The sequence below is a fragment of the Ambystoma mexicanum genome, chromosome 6p, assembly GCF_040938575.1.
Source record: "Ambystoma mexicanum isolate Mex_15411 chromosome 6p, UKY_AmexF1_1, whole genome shotgun sequence".
In the NCBI taxonomy this organism is placed as follows: Eukaryota; Metazoa; Chordata; class Amphibia; order Caudata; family Ambystomatidae; genus Ambystoma; species Ambystoma mexicanum.
The window spans coordinates 288,935,650-288,955,456 of NC_090935.1; positions in this window are offsets into that span (position 1 = coordinate 288,935,650).

Consider the following 19,807-nt stretch of genomic DNA (forward strand, 5'->3'; position numbering starts at 1 on the left):
GTTTCACGTATCACTCCTGAAAACCAGTACAGCTTGGTAGTCGGGTTACAACACCACCAAAACCAGTATTAGTTGACGGAGAACCAGAGTTTGATGTAAAGGATATCATAGACTCAAAATACAAAAGATCCAAACTATACTACTTAGTTGATTGGAAGGGATATGGCCCTCAAGACAGATCATGGGAACCAAGTGAATACATCCATGCACCTCGCTTAATTAAAAACTTATATCAGAATTACCCAGCCAAATCAGGACCAGGCAGAAGTGCCACCATGAGAGGGGCCTTGGGGGGGGAGTGCTGTCATGACCCTTGCCCCTGGCCCTCACTGGCATGTCAGCCTTCCAGTTAGGGCCAGGTAAAAGGCCTTAAAACCTCATCCAAGACTCTCTTGGAGTCAGTCCTGGCACCTTTGGCGCCAGGCTCATAACCCTCATGAAGGCCAACATTAGAAAGGGACTATTTACTTGGGACTATTTAACTGGGGGGGGTTCAGCCAACATGGAGGCACAAACATAGCTCAGTTAAAAGGAACTGAGCTATGCGGTCTAGTCTTTTGGGTGTGGCAGGCCTGGGACTACTTTACCTGGACTACTTTGGGTGTGGCAGGCCTGGGACTATTTTACCTGGACTACTTTACCTGAGACTATTTAAACCGCACCCAAACAGCACAACATGGTTTGCGTTATTCTGCTGTGGGCAGCATAACGCTCACCGTGTCCAGTTCTTTGATGCCAGCTTACCTGAAACCAAGGACCTGCAGAGAGAGAAAGAACACTACGAAACTTACCTGGAACAATATCCTGTCTTCAATCCATCGCTGACTTCAGTTCCACTCACCTGAAGGTCCGAACTCCATCATCCGGCACCGCATGCATCCTGGAATACCATAACCTGAAAAGAGGAGAAAGAAAGACAGCATTAGTAAGCGTTTACTCACATTTTCTGCTGAATGAAGCAAGCCACACAATTCTTACCTGGGTAGTCATCTCCTGGTCAGTATCATTGCTCGAACATTACGGTGCTCGGCGAGGAACATCACAATCTGCAAGGAGAGAAAAGACACAAGTTAGCAATATAAAATGCGAAACAGCGCTGCGCATCGCGCATTACTCACCGGACAGCATCGCGCATACCGCGCTTTCGCCTACCAGCCCATGCTCATCTTCAAACTGCATGAAAACACCAAAATACCTTTCCATATCTAAAAGGAAAGAAGCAAGACATTATTGATCGAACTAAGAGGAACATAACAACTGCATATAAAGACTGTAAAGCAGCAAACCTACGGAGTCGCAGCAGGCCTGGATTCCCACAGGGGGGCTTGCACCAGTGAAGTAACATGGTCACTGCTCGCCCCCCACATCTATTCACCCCTGCCACGAGGAGCAGGATGGAGAATCCACCTTTTACAATATTAAGGTAAGGAGAAGGCCCAAGGGAAAGGAAGGAGTTGAGGCCAAGGGAGGTGCAAAAACAAAGACAATCTGGTATTAAATCCAGCTCTCCTATATTGCAGATCCATCTTTAACCAGAGGCCTTACCAAGGGACCGGGAGAGGGTTCGAGAGTGCAAATCATCCACCCAGGGCTGGGTGGTGTCCCTGAGGTGAGCGTAACAGATTTGTTCTCCAAAATGGCCCATTTCTTCCCATTAAAAGGGCTCCCCACTGCTTCTGCCCTCGCCACCGTGTTTTTGAAGCAGATTGTCAGATTACACAGGTTCCCATCAATACTAATATCAGATTGAGGAACCCAGTTTGTCTCGGCACTCTGGAGAAGATGCTGCAAGATAGCCAAAATCAACCTCTGGTTATCCACTAGTCACCATCTTCAAACCGATGGACAAACCGAACAGACCAACCAGACCTTGGAGCAATATCTAAGATGTATGTTGCAACAAACTGAGGAATCCTGGAAAGACATACTGTGGTTGACCGAATATGCCTACATCAATTCCATTCACACTAGCTCCGGACAGACTCCATACTACACGATGCATGGTAGACATCCTCGAACAACCGCTTTTGATTCACTTGACAAATTGGAAATGCCAGCAGTGACAACCTGACGTAAAACCAGCACTCGGATTCTTAAAGAAGCAGCTGAACATTTGACCAGAGCTAAGGAAAAGCAGAAAAAGTTTGCAGGCCGACACCGAAGGGAGGCCCCATATTATCAGGTCAAAGACAAGGTTTGGTTAGCCTCCAAAAACATTCCCCTAAAAGGACCACGAGCCTTCCATCCCCAATATCTGGGGCCTTATCCCATCAAAGCCATGATAAACCCTGCTGCCATAAAATTGGAACAACCACCTAACATGCGAATCCATCTGGTATTCCATGTTTCATTCCTGAAACCAATGAAACCAAGGACTCGGATTGAAACACCACCCGAGCCCGACATCATAGAAGGAGAACCAGAATACAAGGTCAAGGCAATTCTGGATTCCAAGATAGTGTGATCTAAATTGTACTACCTCATAGACTGGAAGGGTTATGGACCTCAAGATCGTACCTGGGAACCCCGCGAATTCATCCATGCTCCACCACTGATCAGACAATTCCATCACGACAATCCCACCAAGCCAGGACCAGGAGAAAGAACCCCTGTGAGAGGGGCCTTGAGGGGGAGTGCTGTCATGGCCACTGGCCCGGAAACATAGACCCCGTACCATCAGGGGATGAGGATAAGGGGTGACACAAATATGAATTGTCCCTTTGGGAAAATACAACATAGGAAACCGAGCTGGGCTCAGTCCTGGCACCAGGCCCATGAACGAATTTAAAATGGACACACTTTATTTTGTGCAATGTACTTTATTTCCCTGTAAGAACCTCCACATGCGTTTATCTGGGTGTGGCCACAGTGGAAGCTGGATTACATGTGCAGCATCCTTTAGGAGTGGCAGGATGGGGCCGGTGAATCAAGGCTAATGGGCGTGGCTAGAGTTAGACTATTTAAGCCCACCCAGTCTCCATGCATGTGCTTCACGTTATTCTGCACTGATGGCAGCGTACCGCTCACTGCTGCCCTGGCGCATTTTACCTTGTTTCCCACTACCAGCTTCAGCATCTTACCTTTGTTTCCAGTTACCAGCTTCAGCACCCGTTACCAGCCTCAGCATCCTACCTTTGTTTCCAGCTACCCGCCTCAGCACTTACCTTGGAACCTGCTTTCATCGGCACACATCATCGCTGTTTCTGCCATTCTTCATCTATCACCAGACCTCCGGAAAGCAGCGTTCCAGCCGACATCGTGGCACAGCGGGCAATACATCCGAAGACTGTGCCTGCACAGGAAAAAGATAAGGGGCCTCATTATGGGTAGCGCGGTAAAATGGGGTCATTATCTGCATGGCAGAACGAGCAGGTCCGTGCTAGCATGACCCCGCTGATAGTGGGTGATTACAAGTGTGCGAGCACATGCAAACCCCCATGTCAATATCAAAGCATGTTGCTGCACTTGTCACGGGACTAGCAAGCACCCAATCTCTACTCCAAAGTTTTTCGAGCAGCTGTATTTGCAGGCCCACAGTGCTTTGAAGGTTAGGGTTCTTGAATTGATGGGTTTGGAGGAATTAGGAACACTGGGTAGAGGTTTAGAGTATTTTGGGTTATTAAGATAGGTACGAGGTATGTGGAAAGACTATGTGGAAAGACTACTCTAATCAGCTCATTCAGCCTTACTTCTGCAGGTTTTGTTGTTCAAAACAACAGATAATAACTCAGCTCAATTTCCATTGTAGCAGTTGGCTTGTTTTCCCTGCAATAGTCACCCCTCAATAAAATGATTGTTCTCATACCTGACTCCCCATATTTCTACTATAAGTGATTCGGTTCAATGTTCAATGCATTCACTCAAGCATTCCAAAACCTATCCGTTGATGCTTTCTGAGCTAATGTAAATTCTACTTCAAATCTGTTCCCAGAGTGTCAACAAATGTTAGGGTTCATGGTTTTCTAGAATGAGAAAATCCGGGAATCCTTGTAATATTCACTACTTTCATATATTTATTGTAAACAGTGGAGTCGCATATCTGACCTGACATGGGTTACAGAATGACAGTAGCTGTTATGCTCCCTACTCGCTGCCTGTAGGAAACTCTGTCCGTCAAGGCTTGTTGTAATCTGTGTAGCTGCTTGCATTGCTGGCCTCCACCAGATTCACCAGAGCCTGGGGAGAGAGCGAGCATCAATGTGTGTACCCACTCTGTTTGTTCCCCTGGAGAATGACTGGGCAAAATAGGGTGTGCCCACTGTGGGATATATTGACCCACTCAACAGTATTTCCCCACGTCACCAAGCAGCATTAGCGTAGAAACAGCAAAATGGCTGTGCTGGCTTCTGTGAGCGCCATGGCCTCAAAACTGCATTTTGCAGCAACAAAAAGATGGCTGCACCTTCTTGCCAAGCATACATTGGGCAGGATAGAACAAGGGGACACAATGAAAGAGCGTGCCAGTGGATTCTGACATATACAAAAGGAAGAAAGTGAAAAGGCAGCACTGCTTTGCTGAAAACCCCAAAATCTCCATTGAAAAGAAAACTATTCCACCTTTAATAATGCTTCTTTGATGCTAATTGCATCTGTTCTTTCTTAAACCACCGTGATGAATAAGGCCCTGCCATTTCCAGGATATCTCCTTGTGCTTCAATAAAACCAGGCATGATTTCTGAATGACAGGCCCTGTCAAACCAACTTTGAGAAAAATCAACAAGGAGCTTAACTTTTCCCGCACGGGGAAACGCGTTCCTTTCTTTACAAATGTATCAAAGCTCAGTAGTTCAAAAGAGACTCCAGCTATCTGAGCATTGCCAGTTTTAATGCATCTGTGCTTCAAACCCAACTCCTGCATACAATAAAAGAACTATAGCTGCAAGAAAGTGTGGGAATCTAATGGAGATGCAAATCTGAATTTAAAGAGAAATGCTAGCAGCTTGCACATGTGTAAAAATTGGCTTGTCTAAAAATGCCCATTTAAAAAGTAAACTGTTGAATGAAAGCCTGCCTTATCTACCAATATGAAGGGGTTTTGTTGCCGGTGATAATACACACATGGGGCCTCATTCCGAGTATGGCGCTAACCAATGGCGCTATTAACGCCTTGGTTGACGCCGAACCCGGACCGGCACTGCCTTGGTGGATGGCGGAATTACCCCCCCATTCCAAGGTTGGCGGGGCGGTAATTCCCCATTCACCAAGGCTCTTCCCCATTCCCAAATGAGCCCCCCTAGGGCTCAATGGGAATGGGGAAGATGCAAATAACGGTGACCGTTCATTACTCAAAGCAGGCGTTAAGGGCGAAAAGGGAACTCGGAGTATGGCGGTAAGGGATCACCGCCACCGGTCTCGTTACCGGTGGCCGCTATCCCTTACCGCCATACTCGGAATGAGGCCCATGGTCTATTTTATTCCACAGGCTGATTTTAATTGAGGACAAAATATCAGAAAATAAAGGTTTTAAACCGCCTTGGCTGGATTTGCAAGCAGTCAAAAACAGGTTATTCCAGTTGGCAGAGTTAAAGCTTCCCCCTAGGAAGGGAGCCATCATACACTTCCAGGACACTAAAGTTATAAATGCTAGCTTAAAAACATTTGACTGGACCAAGACAAAGAAAGTTCACACGGTCGTCAGACATTCGTCTGTGCTCCAAGCTGGGACAATAGAAGTTCTGGGACACTGATGGACAAGGTAAAGAGAAAGTCCTCCATCCGACAAACAAGAACTATCAACTCCAACCGTCTGATAATTCCCAGATTCAAACTCTCCACCATTGGCGGGAACAGTTTCCCGGTGAAAGCTACCAAGCTCTGGAATTCTCTGCCACACAACCTAAGAGCTGACCAACCATATTTGCACTTTAGAAGACACCTCATCAGCCACCTCAACTCCAATAACCCTTGTATCTAGCTGCACTTTCTACACCTATGTATAGATTTTGATACCTTTGTTCGCGATTTTGCCCTCGCCCTTAACAGCCCTGCACTCACCTATACATTCACCTCCTGTATAGATATTGACTTTTTATGTATGAAGATTTGTAAATCTCTCAATCCTGTAACCCAGAATATTTTTTTGTCAGGATTACCCGCCTCCAACAGCCCTGTACATATCTGTATACTTACCCTGTTTTGATATTGACTTTGTATGTATGAAGACTTGTATATTTCCTATTCCTGTAATCCTGATTACTTTTATTACTACTCCAAAGTGTATATTTCTGCAACATTGTAAGCTTCGAATTATCTTTTGCCTGAGCCCTGTTGCCCTTGGGTTAGGTGCGCCATACAAATCAATAAACAAACAAACAAACAAACTAACCTGTGAAGTGGAGGGGGCCATAAAACCATCAATCAAACTAGGAACCCCCACCCCACACAGGGCTGAAGTGACAGTTGGTGGAAGCTGAAGAAAGAAAAAAATGGTCCAGTGACAGACAAAGGACTGCCATTTGCTTCCAGAGACCATTTCATAAATAAACTTTAAGGGCTTTTATCTCTGCAGCAAGACTTTGTAAAAATGTAACAATTTTGCAGTTTAAAAGTGATTTTATGGGCTTTCTTTTAAGACATGGTAGAATTCACTGTCACTTTGGGGACAGAAAGGGCAAGGTATTGCAGATTACAAGAAAATCATCCATGTTGCAAATGCACTTTTTTGTACATACATCCCTTATGATAATCCACACCCATGTATAAAGTTATTAAATTTTGAGTAATATAAATCCCATTGAAAAGTGTGAAAAACTGGTAGAAGGGCGAAACAAGATCTCACAAACTGGAGGATTGGACTGCCATGTGCTGCATAAAATATGTAGCCTGCTTTTGTAAGTGTTTAGATGTTTCCACTGTATTAAGGTGCCATTTAGGGCAAACATTGATTTTAAGTAAAGTAATTGTGGGAGGATTTGGACATTGTAAAACTCACATCATAAATCTGACATTTTCCTGAAATACAACCAGCTGAGAGCGAGGCAGAGACTATCACCCTTGTCTAATCCCGTTGTTAGAGGCGTGTTTAGTTAAGCCTCTAGACACACACTCTTCCTGATTTTCCTGCACCACCATCCTGTTCCATTCATCATCTAGATTCCAGATCCCAACTACAAGGCTAAAGCATTGCTGACCCTTCTCCATGGCCCACTGCAAAATCCAAGCAGTGCTGATCCTATTCCCAGCAAGGCCTCAATTCTGAAATCCCACTAATATCCCATTAAAAAGGGGAAAGCTGTGGTATTCTTTTGGAAGCATCCTGCCATCCTGCCATCCAGCTGACCTTTAGTATCCAATGACCAGAATTGCCATTCCAGTCAAGTGCCATCCGTTGACCAGGGCTGCCCAGCTGTTTGCCAGGTGCTCTGCTGTGTGGTGACCAGAACCTAATGACAGTTCAAAAATCCCAAAGCTAAAAGGTGGACTGTGAGTGTGAATCACCACCCCATAGACATCCATAGAATACCTTGTCTTGCCTTTGTCCTTATTGCGCTCTCTAAGTCATCCTATCCTTATCCTGAAAACTTTTTGAAACTGTCAGACTCATTTTTGCAACCCTGTCCTTGATTTTGTCATGGCCACTGCGCCGGAAACACAGACCCCGTACCATTAGGGGACGAGGGCAAGGGGTGATACAACATTTAATTGTCCCTTTGGGACAATACAACATAGGAAGCCCAGCTGGACACAGTCCTGGTGCCAGCCTCATGAACGAATTTAAAGTTGACACACTTTATTTTGTGCAAAGTACTTTATTTTCTAGCAAGAACCTCCACATGCGTTTATCTGGGTGTGGCCACCAGGGAAGCTGGATTACATTTACAGCATCCATTAGGAGTGGCAGGGTAAGTCGAGGCTAATGGGCGTGGCCAGATCTAGACTATTTAAGCTTGCCCAGTCTTGATGCAAGTGCTTCGCATTATTCTGCACTGATGGTAGCGCAACACTCACCGCCGCCTGAGCGCATCTTACTTTGTTTCCAGCTACCAGCTTCAGCATCTTACCTTTGTTTCCAGTTACCAGCTTCAGCACCCGTTACCAGCCTCAGCATCTTACCTTTGTTTCCAGCTACCGGCCTCAGTACTTACCTTGGAACCTGCTTTCATCGGCATGCATCATCGTTGTCTCTGGCATTTTTCATCCATCTCCAGACTTTCGGCAAGCAGCGCTCCACCCGACATCGTGGCATGGCGGGCAATACATCTGAAGACGGTGCCTGCACAGGAAAAAGATAAAGTCAAGGTTAGAGTTTGTTAAGACATAACATTTAAGGTCGCGCTTTTGACAAATCTTCACGCTCAACCTTAAACCAACACTCACCTTCTGTCGGAGCATCGTGGACTCCATTCTCGTCCAATTTGGCCTTGCTTAGTGATCCGCAACTACCGCAGGGCCGCATTTCATCTGTTGGGAGAAAGCAGGGGATAAACATCCTTAAAAGATATGGACAATAATGAAGAATCAACATCACAATACTTAAAAGCCAAAACACACCATCAGAAAGGTTAGCCACAGCTGGTCTGGGCTGCTACGTACAATGTTCCAGTGAAGGAACTCGGTCCATCAAGAGCGTCCCTGCAGTGAGAAGCAGGATGGAGAGCTCATCATCATTAAGCAACAGGTGAGACTATATGGGTCGGCGCATGCTCACCACACTTTGGGAAGAAGGGTTTGAGAGAGACAGCAGTCACATAGCAGCCTTCTCACGATCTCATATATCCACACAGGAGCAGTGTCATCAACTGTCACAGTTAGCAGCATATGTGCAAGGGAAGAAGCCTAACAAGGGTGATCCATATCCAGGGAGGGCCAAAAACGTGCCCCAACGTCCCCTGCAGAGACCAGGTGAGCGTAACAGAATGCAAAGCCTCTACGAATCTCTGCCTGGGCGTTATGGAAACCTCGGAAACAGACCAGTTGGCCCAAACTATTGGGGGAATTACGGGCTGAAGTCCATGCCTCTAGACAGGAAACCATTGCTTTAAGAAGGGATCTTATTATAGCTCGAGAACAAACTGACGACTTGGCAAGACAAATGCTTCAGGCCCACGCGGTCAGGTCCCACTACCTGGCCTTGCCCAACCATCCATGCCACAGCCATCAACACCAGTTCAAATTGTTCTTCCATGTGCAGTGCCACTGGCCCGAACACTTTACTGGTGACCCAAATAAGTATGCTATATTCATGAACCAATTTCGCCTTCATTGTTTGTGCTGGCCTGGGGCTTTTCCTAACAAATAAGCCAGAGTTGCATTTGTACTCTCATATTTAGGAGGCAACGCAGCAGACTGGTCAATACCACTAGTTTATCAGGATGATCCGCTATTCAAGACTTTGGGGAATTTCAGCAGGAGATGGAGAAATTGTTTGCAAGGCATATTCAAGGACAAGCTTTGGACAATGAATTATTGTCACTCAGACAGGCAAACCAAGACCTATTGACCTATATTGCAAATTTAATCATCTTGTAGCACAGACAAACTGGCCAGAAGAAAAGAGGACTACACTCTTTTATCAAGGGTTGCGTGGGGAACTTAAGGATGTTCTAGCCCAAGTGGTAAATCCCCCAAGGGATGTGCGGAATACATCAACTTGACTGTGCAGGTCGATCAAAGATTTCAGAATCGAAAAATGGACCGCATGAGAGCTGAGGGGAGGTTGGTCTATATGCGACCCCGGGACAATCAAGCCAAATCCCATGAACAAGCTGAACCAATGCAGATTGGTGGATTACGGAGTGCAATCACCAAGGCAGAAAGGGAGAAAAGGAGGCACCAACAGCTGTGCTTATATTGCGGGAGAGCAGGACACTTCCTCCAAGAATGGCTTATGAAACCACCCAAGAAATTGGTTTGAGCAACGGACAAAGACGACGAGGGAAAAGAACAAGGTTCGGGAAACTCCAAAGCCCGGCAAGTATAGGGGTCCATTTGTTGAGCAAAAAGAAGGAATCTGTACAGAACTCACATCTAGTCATCCCGGTACATTTGGTTAACCACAAACAACCGTCAAAGATACATGCCTTGGAGGCATAAATTGATAGCGGAGCCATGGGGAACTATATTGATCAAGATCTGGCTGCATGAATAGGCAGAAAACGTCACAGCAGTGGATGGTTCTCAGTTATCATCTGGGCCAGTGACACAGTATACCGCAAAAGTCATGCTTATGTGTCAGGACGGTCATCAAGAAGACATTACCTTCAATCTCATCGGCGCTCCTCAGTTCCAGATGATATTAGGAATGCCTTGGCTTGAAACTCACAACCCTAGGATTGACTGGCGAAAATGAGTTCTGACCTTTCCTCAAGAGTGTGCTAACACCTGTTACAATAATAATGTGGGCAACCTGAAACCAAAGACAAAAACTATTCTGGGACTCACTAGTTACTTACCACCTGAATATCTGGATTACCAGGATGTTTTTCAGAAGGAACAAGCGGACATCCTGCCTCCGCACAGGCCTTATGATTGCCAAATAGATCTGGTGCCTGGAGCACAGATCCGCTGTAGTCGGATTTACGCCCTAACGGAGCAGCAAAACCAGCATCTAAAAACGTACCTGGATCAGTATCTAGCTAACGGCTTTATCCGCCCGTCCAAGTCCCCTGCCTCCTTGCCTCTCTTTATTGTACCTAAAAAAGAGGGTAGCTTAAGAACTTGTATTGACTAGAGAGTGCTTAACCAGATCATGGTAAAAAACAGATATCCACTGCCACTTATCCGGGAGTTTTTGGATCAGATAAAGAATGCTTAAATGTACACAAAATTGGTTCTACGAGGGGCCTACCATCTTGTAAGGGTTAAAAGAGGGGATGAGTGGAAGACGGCCTTCCGTACAAAGTATGGTCTTTCCAAATACCAGGTTATGCCCTTCGGGTTACGTAATGCCCTGGCGGTGTTCCAATTTTTTATGAGCAATGTGCTTTGTGAATTGTTGTATGTTTGCGCACTTGTCTACATTGATTACATTCTCATCCACTCAGATTCCAAGGAGGACCATATCGGCCATGTATGAGCAGTATGGAAAAACTTCGACAGCATCGGCTGTTCGCCAAGTTAGAAAAGTGTTTCTTCCACGTAACAGAATTTCAATTTTTGGGCTTTATGCTCACACCTCGAGGAGTACATATGGACACATGCAAGGTGGATGCTATCCTTCAATGGCCATCCCCAACATCCACAAAAGCAGTACAAAGTGTGCTCATATTTGTTTTATCGTCGGTTTATTCCTAGGTTTTTGCAGATAGTACATCCAATTACCTCCCTGCTGAGAAAAAACAAGAAATTCCTTTGGTCGCCAGAAGCAGAGAAAGCCTTCCAAGAGTTGAAACTTGCTTTCACCACAGCACCAGTTCTTCGACACCCTCACCCTGACCGGCCATATATGGTCGAAACGGATGCCTACAACGTAGCCATGGGGGCAGGGTTGTCACAAAGGGACCCCGAAAGAGGACAATTACATCCCATAGCATTCTAGTCCCGTAAGTTTTCGGCACCAGTGTTGAACTATGCAATCACAGACAAAGACCTGCTAGCAATTAAGGCAGCCTTCAAAGCTTGGAGACACTACTTTCTTGGAGTGAGACATCAGTTACTGTCTTCACAGATCACTGCAAACTGCAATACTTGAAGACCGCCAAAGCCCAATCCTCACGCCAACTTCATTGGGCTCTTTTCTTTGCGGAATACGATTTTATCATCACCTACAGACCCGGAGTACGCAATGGGAAAGCAGACGCTCTGTCACATTTGAGAGAGGGCAAAGAAGTTTTTGCCACATCTGAGCCCGTGGCCATCATTCCTGAGGAACTAATCCAAACAAGATTGCTGCAACCACTTGTTTGGATGACTTGAATACTGATCTCCGATCTCAGATGAATCAAGTAACACAACAGCAATGGCTATCAATAGGAGACCAATACACCATTGAAAATGCTCTACCGTACTTTCAAGGGAGATTATACATTCAGGACAAAGAACTGCAAGATCAAATAATAGCAAACTATCATGATTTGCTAGTGGAAGGACCTCCAGGGATTGGCAAGACTCAAGTTAAAATACAAAAGAGTTATTGGTAGCCAACTTGGAGAAAAGACATTGCCCAATTTATTACAACATGTGGTGTCTGCGCAAAACATACATCTCAAAAATGAAATCCATCCGGTTTACTGCATCCATTGACGGTACCGCCAGTACCATGGCATACGTTATCAATGGACTTTATCACAGATCTTCCTCCCTGCAATGGATATAACACCATTTTAGTTGTTGTGGATTTTGTCATGACCCTTGCCCCTGGCCCTCACTGGCAAGTCAGCCTTCCAGTTAGGGCCAGGTAAAAGGCCTTAAAACCTCATCCAAGACTCTCTTGGAGTCAGTCCTGGCGCCTTTGGCGCCAGGCTCATAACCCTCATGAAGACAAACATTAGAAAGGGACTATTTACTTGGGACTATTTAAGTGGGGGGGTTCAGCCAACATGGAGGCACACACATAGCTCAGTTACAAGGAACTGAGCTATGCGGTCTAGTCTTTTGGGTGTGGCAGGCCTGGGACTACTTTCCTGGCCTACTTTGGGTGTGGCAGGCATGGGACTATTTTACCTGGACTACTTTACCTGAGACTATTTGAAGCGCACCCAAACAGCAGAACATGCTTTGCGTAATTCTGCTGTGGGCAGCGCAACGCTCACCGTGTCCAGTTCTTTGATGCCAGATCACCTGAAACCAAGGACCTGCAGAGAGAGAAACACTACTCCGAAACTTACCTGGAACAGTATCCTGTCTTCAATCCATCGCTGACTTCAGTTCCACTCACCTGAAGGTCCGAACTCCATCATCCGGCACCGCATGCATCCTGGAATACCATAACCTGAAAAGAGGAGAAAAAAAGACAGCATTAGTAAGCGTTTACTCACATTTTCTGCTGAATGAAGCAAGCCACACAATTCTTGCCTGGGTAGTGATCTCCTGGTCAGTATCATTGCTGGAACATTACGGTGCTCGGCGAGGAACATCACAACCTGCAAGGAGAGAAAAGACACAAGTTAGCAATATAAAATGCGATACAGCGCTGCGCATTGCGCATTACTCACCGGACAGCATCGCGCATACCGCGCTTTCGCCTACCAGCCCATGCTCATCTTCAAACTGCATGAAAACACCAAAATACCTTTCCATATCTAAAAGGAAAGAAGCAAGACATTATTGATCGAACTAAGAGGAACATAAGAACTGCATATAAAGACTGTAAAGCAGCAAACCTACGGAGTCGCAGCAGGCCTGGATTCCCAAAGGGGGGCTTGCACCAGTGAAGTAACATGGTTACTGCTCGCCCCCCACATCTATTTGCCCCTGCCAGGAGGAGCAGGACGGAGAATCCACCTTTTATAATATTAAGGAAAGGAGTAGGCCCAAGAGGGAGGAAGGAGTTGAGACCAAGGGAGGTGCGAAAACATAAAGACAATCTGGTATTAAATCCAGCTCTCCTATATTGCAGATCCATCTTTAACCAGAGGCCTTAGCAAGGGACCGGGAGAGGGTTTGAGAGTGCAAATCATCCACCCAGGGCTGGGTGGTGTCCCTGTGGATACCAGGTGACCGTAACAAATTTGTTCTCCAAAATGGCCCATTTTTTACCATTAAAAGGGCTCCCCACTGCTTCTGCCCTCGCCACCGTGTTTTTGAAGCAGATTGTCAGATTACACGGGTTCCCATCAATACTAATATCAGATTGAGGAACCCAGTTTGTCTCGGCACTCTGGAGGAGATGCTGCAAGATAGCCAAAATCAACCTCCGGTTATCCACTAGTCACCATCTTCAAACCGATGGACAAACCGAACAGACCAACCAGACCTTGGAGCAATATCTAAGATGTATGTTGCAACAAACTGAGGAATCCTGGAAAGAAATACTGTGGTTGACCGAAAATGCCTACATCAATTCCATTCACACTAGCTCTGGACAGACTCCATTCTACACGATGCATGGTAGACATCCTCGAACAACCGCTTTTGATTCACTTGATGAATTGGAAATGCCAGCAGTGACAACCTGACGTAAAACCATCACTCGGATTCTTAAAGAAGCAGCTGAACATTTGACCAGAGCTAAAGAAAAGCAGATAAAGTTTGCAGGCCGACACCGAAGGGAGGCCCCATATTATCAGGTCAGAGACAAGGTTTGGTTAGCCTCCAAAAACATTCCCCTGAAAGGACCACAAGCCTTCCATCCCCAATATCTGGGGCCTTATCCCATCAAAGCCATGATAAACCCTGCTGCCATAAAATTGGAACAACCACCTAACATGCGAATCCATCTGGTATTCCATGTTTCATTCCTGAAACCAATGAAACCAGGGACTCGGATTGAAACACCAACCGAGCCCGACATCATAGAAGGAGAACCAGAATACGAGGTCAAGGCAATTCTGGATTCCAAGTTAGTGTGATCTAAATTGTACTACCTTATAGACTGGAAGGGTTATGGACCTCAAGATCGTACCTGGGAACCCTGCAAATTCATCCATGCTCCACCACTGATCAGACAATTCCATCACGACAATCCCACCAAGCCAGGACCAGGAGAAAGAAGACCCGTGAGAGGGGCCTCGAGGGGGAGTGCTGTCATGGCCACTGGCCCGGAAATATAGACCCCGTACCATCAGGGGATGAGGGTAAGGGGTGACACAAATTTGAATTGTCCCTTTGGGAAAATACAACATAGGAAGCCGAGCTGGACTCAGTCCTAGCACCAGGCCCATGAACAAATTTAAAATGGACACACTTTATTTTGTGCAAAGTACTTTATTTCCCTGCAAGAACCTCCACATGCGTTTATCTGGGTGTGGCCACAGTGGAAGCTGGATTACATGTGCAGCATCCTTTAGGCGTGGCAGGATGGGGCCGGTGAGTCAAGGCTAATGGGCGTGGCTAGAGTTAGACTATTTAAGCTTACCCAGTCTCCATGCAAGTGCTTCACGTTATTCTGCACTGATGGCAGCGTAACGCTCACCGCTGCCCTGGCGCATTTTACCTTGTTTCCAGCTACCAGCTTCAGCATCTTACCTTTGTTTCCAGTTACCAGCTTCAGCACCCGTTACCAGCCTCAGCATCCTACATTTGTTTCCAGCTAGCCGCCTCAGCACTTGCCTTGGAACCTGCTTTCATCGGCACACATCATCGCTGTCACTGCCATTCTTCATCCATCACCAGACCTCCGGAAAGCAGCGTTCCAGACGACATCGTGGCACAGCGGGCAATACATCCGAAGACTGTGCCTGCACAGGAAAAAGATAGGGGGCCTCATTACGAGTAGCGCAGTAAAACGGGGTCATTATCGGCATGGCAGAACGAGCAGGTCCGTGCTCGCATGACCCCGCTAATAGTGGGTGATTACAAGTGTGCGAGCACGTGCAAACCCCCATGCCGGTAATGGCCATACAGGCATGCCGCTAAAGGCCCTCCAACCCCCAGATAGTGCCATCACGGGACCCGCCTATACCGGTACCGCTTAAGAGGAACCCCTAAATACCGACCCGGTAATACCAACATACTAATACTAGGCTCATAAAACCAGACCCGGAAATAACGTCATTGCGTCGGAACGGGAAATGACCCGGCAGCCATCTTTAAAAACACAATCCATTGCCATCCTCCCTAACCACCAGTTGATACCTGTTGAGCTCTGTGGCAATACTTTGAGGATGTCCAAGGCTACCCAAAGACCACCCCCCTGCTGTGGAAACAGCATTTCTCCGACGCTGAATTGAATATGTTAGCAGACACTCTTGCTGCACATGCAGACCTCATGAAATCCCACGACATGAAGCGTGAGGTCCAGCAGAAGAAAAGGGACATCTGGCAGGAGGTAGCCCGCAAGGTGTCGGCTGTGGGGACCACCCCACGTTGTACTGTCAGGGACTGCCGTTAGAGGTGGGACGACCTCCGCTTGAGGGTCCGCAACATCATGTCAAGCAACAGGAGGGCAGCCATGGACACAGGCGGGGGTCTCCACTCTCCTGCAAAAATGATGTCCTGGGAACAGACTGCAAGCAGCTTCATTGATCCAGAGTCGATCGAGGGATTCGGGGAGATGGAGATGGGTGCGGTATCATCCCCAGAAGGAGGTGAGCGACCCTGCACATCCCTGTAGGGGAAACCATGACGTAGCACAAGTGATGTGGAAGAGAGTCTAGGCAAGGCAATGCACGTCCCTAAACCCACATTAACATATCCAAGTCCAGGTTGCGGCCCAAACCCTGCCACACAGAAATGCATGCTGAGTGTCAATCCCATAACCAAAACACGGCCAACACACCTGGACCGTGCCCATGTAACACATCACACAAACCCCAAATCAATGGCATGCCACCTGCCATGCAGTGAATGCCAAAATGCCCGCTCAGAACACCCTGTGTGACACACCTGTAAGACATGAATGCATGAATGAATGAATATTGAACAGCACAATTGTATCCCTCTGGCATTTAACACCATCACTGATGCCCTGCATCTCTCCTACCCCACAGGCACCGATGAGGAAGATGGCAGGCAAGAGAACACCGCCACCACCACCTCCATGGCAGACAAGCAGGCCACACCCACAGGCAGTGTGCCAGACACACTTCAGACCCAGCAGCCCACACCCACACCAGTTGGAGGGGAGTCCCTACATGCACCGGCCACCACCGAGGATGACTTGGATGGCAATGTGGACCAGGAGGGAGTCACAGAAGTGACATGTCCACCCAGCCCAAGCCCCCGGTCCACCCCCAAGCCCCATATCGAGCCCTCACCCACCTACAGCAGTGCTGATACCTGCCTCCATGACTCAGACCTGAGCACCATCAAGGAGGACAGCACCCAGAATGCAGGCCCCATCAGTGCACCACCCACCACTCCGGCTCCCACCAACTCCCTCGAGTCACATCTGTCGAGGGTGGAGGCCCGACAGGAGGCCATGATGGACCTCCTGCGGCAGTACATTGCCGATGGAGAGGAGACCAGGCGGAGAATCGCCCCTGCCATTGAGGGGACCACAGCGGCCATTGCAGCAAACACAGCCGCTGTGAATGTGTTGGCTGTGCTCATGAGGGACTGTCTGGGGGCAGTGACACAAGTACTCACTTCAATCCTGCTCCACATGCAGCAGCCACGCCTTGGAGCAGGTGTGGTACCTGCCTCTGACTCATCAACAGCCACCACACCTGCATCTTCAGTCCCCACCAGCCCTGTGCGCCAGACCCGAAGGAGTGCACGGCACTCCGAGATGCCGCCCCCGGACAGCAAAAAGTCCCGGAAGTAGTGTGGGCAGACAATAGGAGTGGGACACATGGTTGGGGGGGAAGGGGAGCAATTTATGGAGTATATTGGGGTGTTTTGGGGGTTTGTTGGGGTGGGTTTGGGAGTTCACTGGGGGTTTATGGGGTTTGTGGGGTGGGTTTGGGTGTTCACTGGGGGTTTGGGGGGAGTGGTCACATTTTTGCTGTTTGAACTAATACACCTGTTGTGTGAAAAAACATTCAATGGCTGGACATTGTTCATTTTGTGTGTATCCATTTAATGTGTGACAGTGTTCAGTGGCCAACTCCCAACAATCCCTGTGTGCATGTCCACATGGACCCAGTGTGTCACTGACACATGTCTATCATTGTCCCTGTGGTTCAGAGGTATTTGTGAATCAGTGCTTGGTGTACTGCATGGCCATCCCGTGCATCACGTACTGGCAGGGGGCTACTTCACCTCCGTCTCCATCCTCATCATCCTCACCCGGTGCATGCATTTCAATGTCAGGTGGCAGTGGTACATTTCTCCGTTCGCACATGTTGTGCAGCATGACACAGGCCATGGTGATCTTTGCAACCTTCTCAGGCCTATAAGGGAGTGCCCCACCAGACCTGCTTAGGCAGCGGAAATGCGCCTTCAACATGCCAAAGGTCTGCTCAATCACAACACGGGTATGGGTGTGAACACGATTGTACTCCTTTTCATGGCAGTTCTGTGGGTTCCGCACACGGCTAAGTAGCTACGGCCTCAAGGGATATCCTCCATCACCTGCAAGCGAATACAAGTAGGTGTGTGTCACTCTGAGCTGCCACCTTCAGGAGGCACAGTCATGGCCACAGCTATTTGGTGTGGTCATGCACATGTCCCTGTACGTATGCAAGAATGTTCACTAGATACATACCATACTGCTATGAGGTGTGGTAGTCAGGATGGTGTTCAATAGATGATGATGGATGAAATAATGCATGCTGAGGCGGATGTACTGTGGTTGTACAGCAATGTTTAGCCTCCCATTTATGCTGTGTATTATACACTGTGCACGGTCACACCAGCCACATTGCCACAGTTTTAATCCTGTTCAGTCATGCATTGCTTGACATACCCATGGTGGCGTGGTTGTGCCTCTTACTTGTTGGCATCGATATGCATAATTGGTAAAATGTTTGCCATTGATGTGTCATTTTGGGTTCGGGAGATTCAGGTCAGGATTGTCTAGCTCTGCATGCATTCTCCAATCACCGTCAATTGCCACCCAGGTGGAGTATGCATCCCTACACATTAGTAGCCCATTGCACTGCCATGGCCCACTCAGGCAACTCACCAAGCAGCCAGGCAGGTGGCCCAGCATGTCACTCTATGTGACGGGGTAGCGTGGAGTTACGCAGCACCATGGCATCATGTGTTGATCCGGGAAATCGGGCGCAGCATTGTGTGATGATCTTGCCGGAGTCACATGCCATTTGCACATTGATGGAATGGTATTGCTTGCAATTGCGGTACACCACCTCTATGGCAAGGGGGACTGCCAATTCCACATGGGTGCAGTCCAGGGCACCAACACAATTGGGCATGCCTGCCAGTGCATGGAAAGCTACTTTGGTGTCGGCTATTTCCTGGGCAGTCTGTGGTAGGGATATGCGGGTGCTTGCGTGCTTCAGGAGGGCATCCAGCACTTAGTTCAGCGTTTGTGAAAATAGTGGTTGCGAAATGCCATTCAGCTGCCCCACTGTGTGTTGATAGGTTCCTGTGGCCAGGAAGTGGAGCACAGACACCACCTTAAGTAGCAGTGGGATGGCAGTGCGTATTTCTATGAGGCTGCCAATGTCCCAAGTCACCACCAAGTCCACTATGGTGGTGATGGTGTCCCAGTCCAACCGGTACAGGGTGTGAATCTGCTCAGGGGTTGGGTTGAATGGACAGGGTATGATGCGAGGGATTGGTGGCTGCCTACGAGGCATTGCTGGCTGCACTGGTGGTAATTGCGGGCCCTGTCTCGCCCTCCTTCTCCTCCTGTGTCTACTCTGTGCTGCCTATGGTTGCTGCTGTAGTTGTTGTTGTAGTTGGTGTTGTTGCTGTAGTCGTAGTAGTATAGGCATGTCCTCCAGTGCCAAGATTGCAACAGCTAGTGGTAGCATTTTGGTGTAGCAAGGGGTGTGGTGTGTGGGTGTACTCATTTTATACTGGCCCAGCCTCCATTGACTCCACCTGTGGTGATTGTGTGCACCTGTGGCAGTTGTCTTGATTGATGATTACTGTTTGAGGGTGGTCTGCGATGCCTGTATGGCCGGCATCGTGCAGCCCCTGATTACCAGCTTCGGGATGCCGGTATTTGCATGTCCGCGTGGGTTGTGATGTCCTTCTATTACCGGCATGCCGGTATTTGCTCCCCGAAGGCACGCGTATACGCGCCCATGCCGCTATTAGAGGCACCATTATTTAGGGTGCCGCTAAAAGCGGTTTGGCGGGTCATAATAGACCGGAGTGGTAAGCGATGCCGGTATACCTTTACCATCATCGTTTTTTC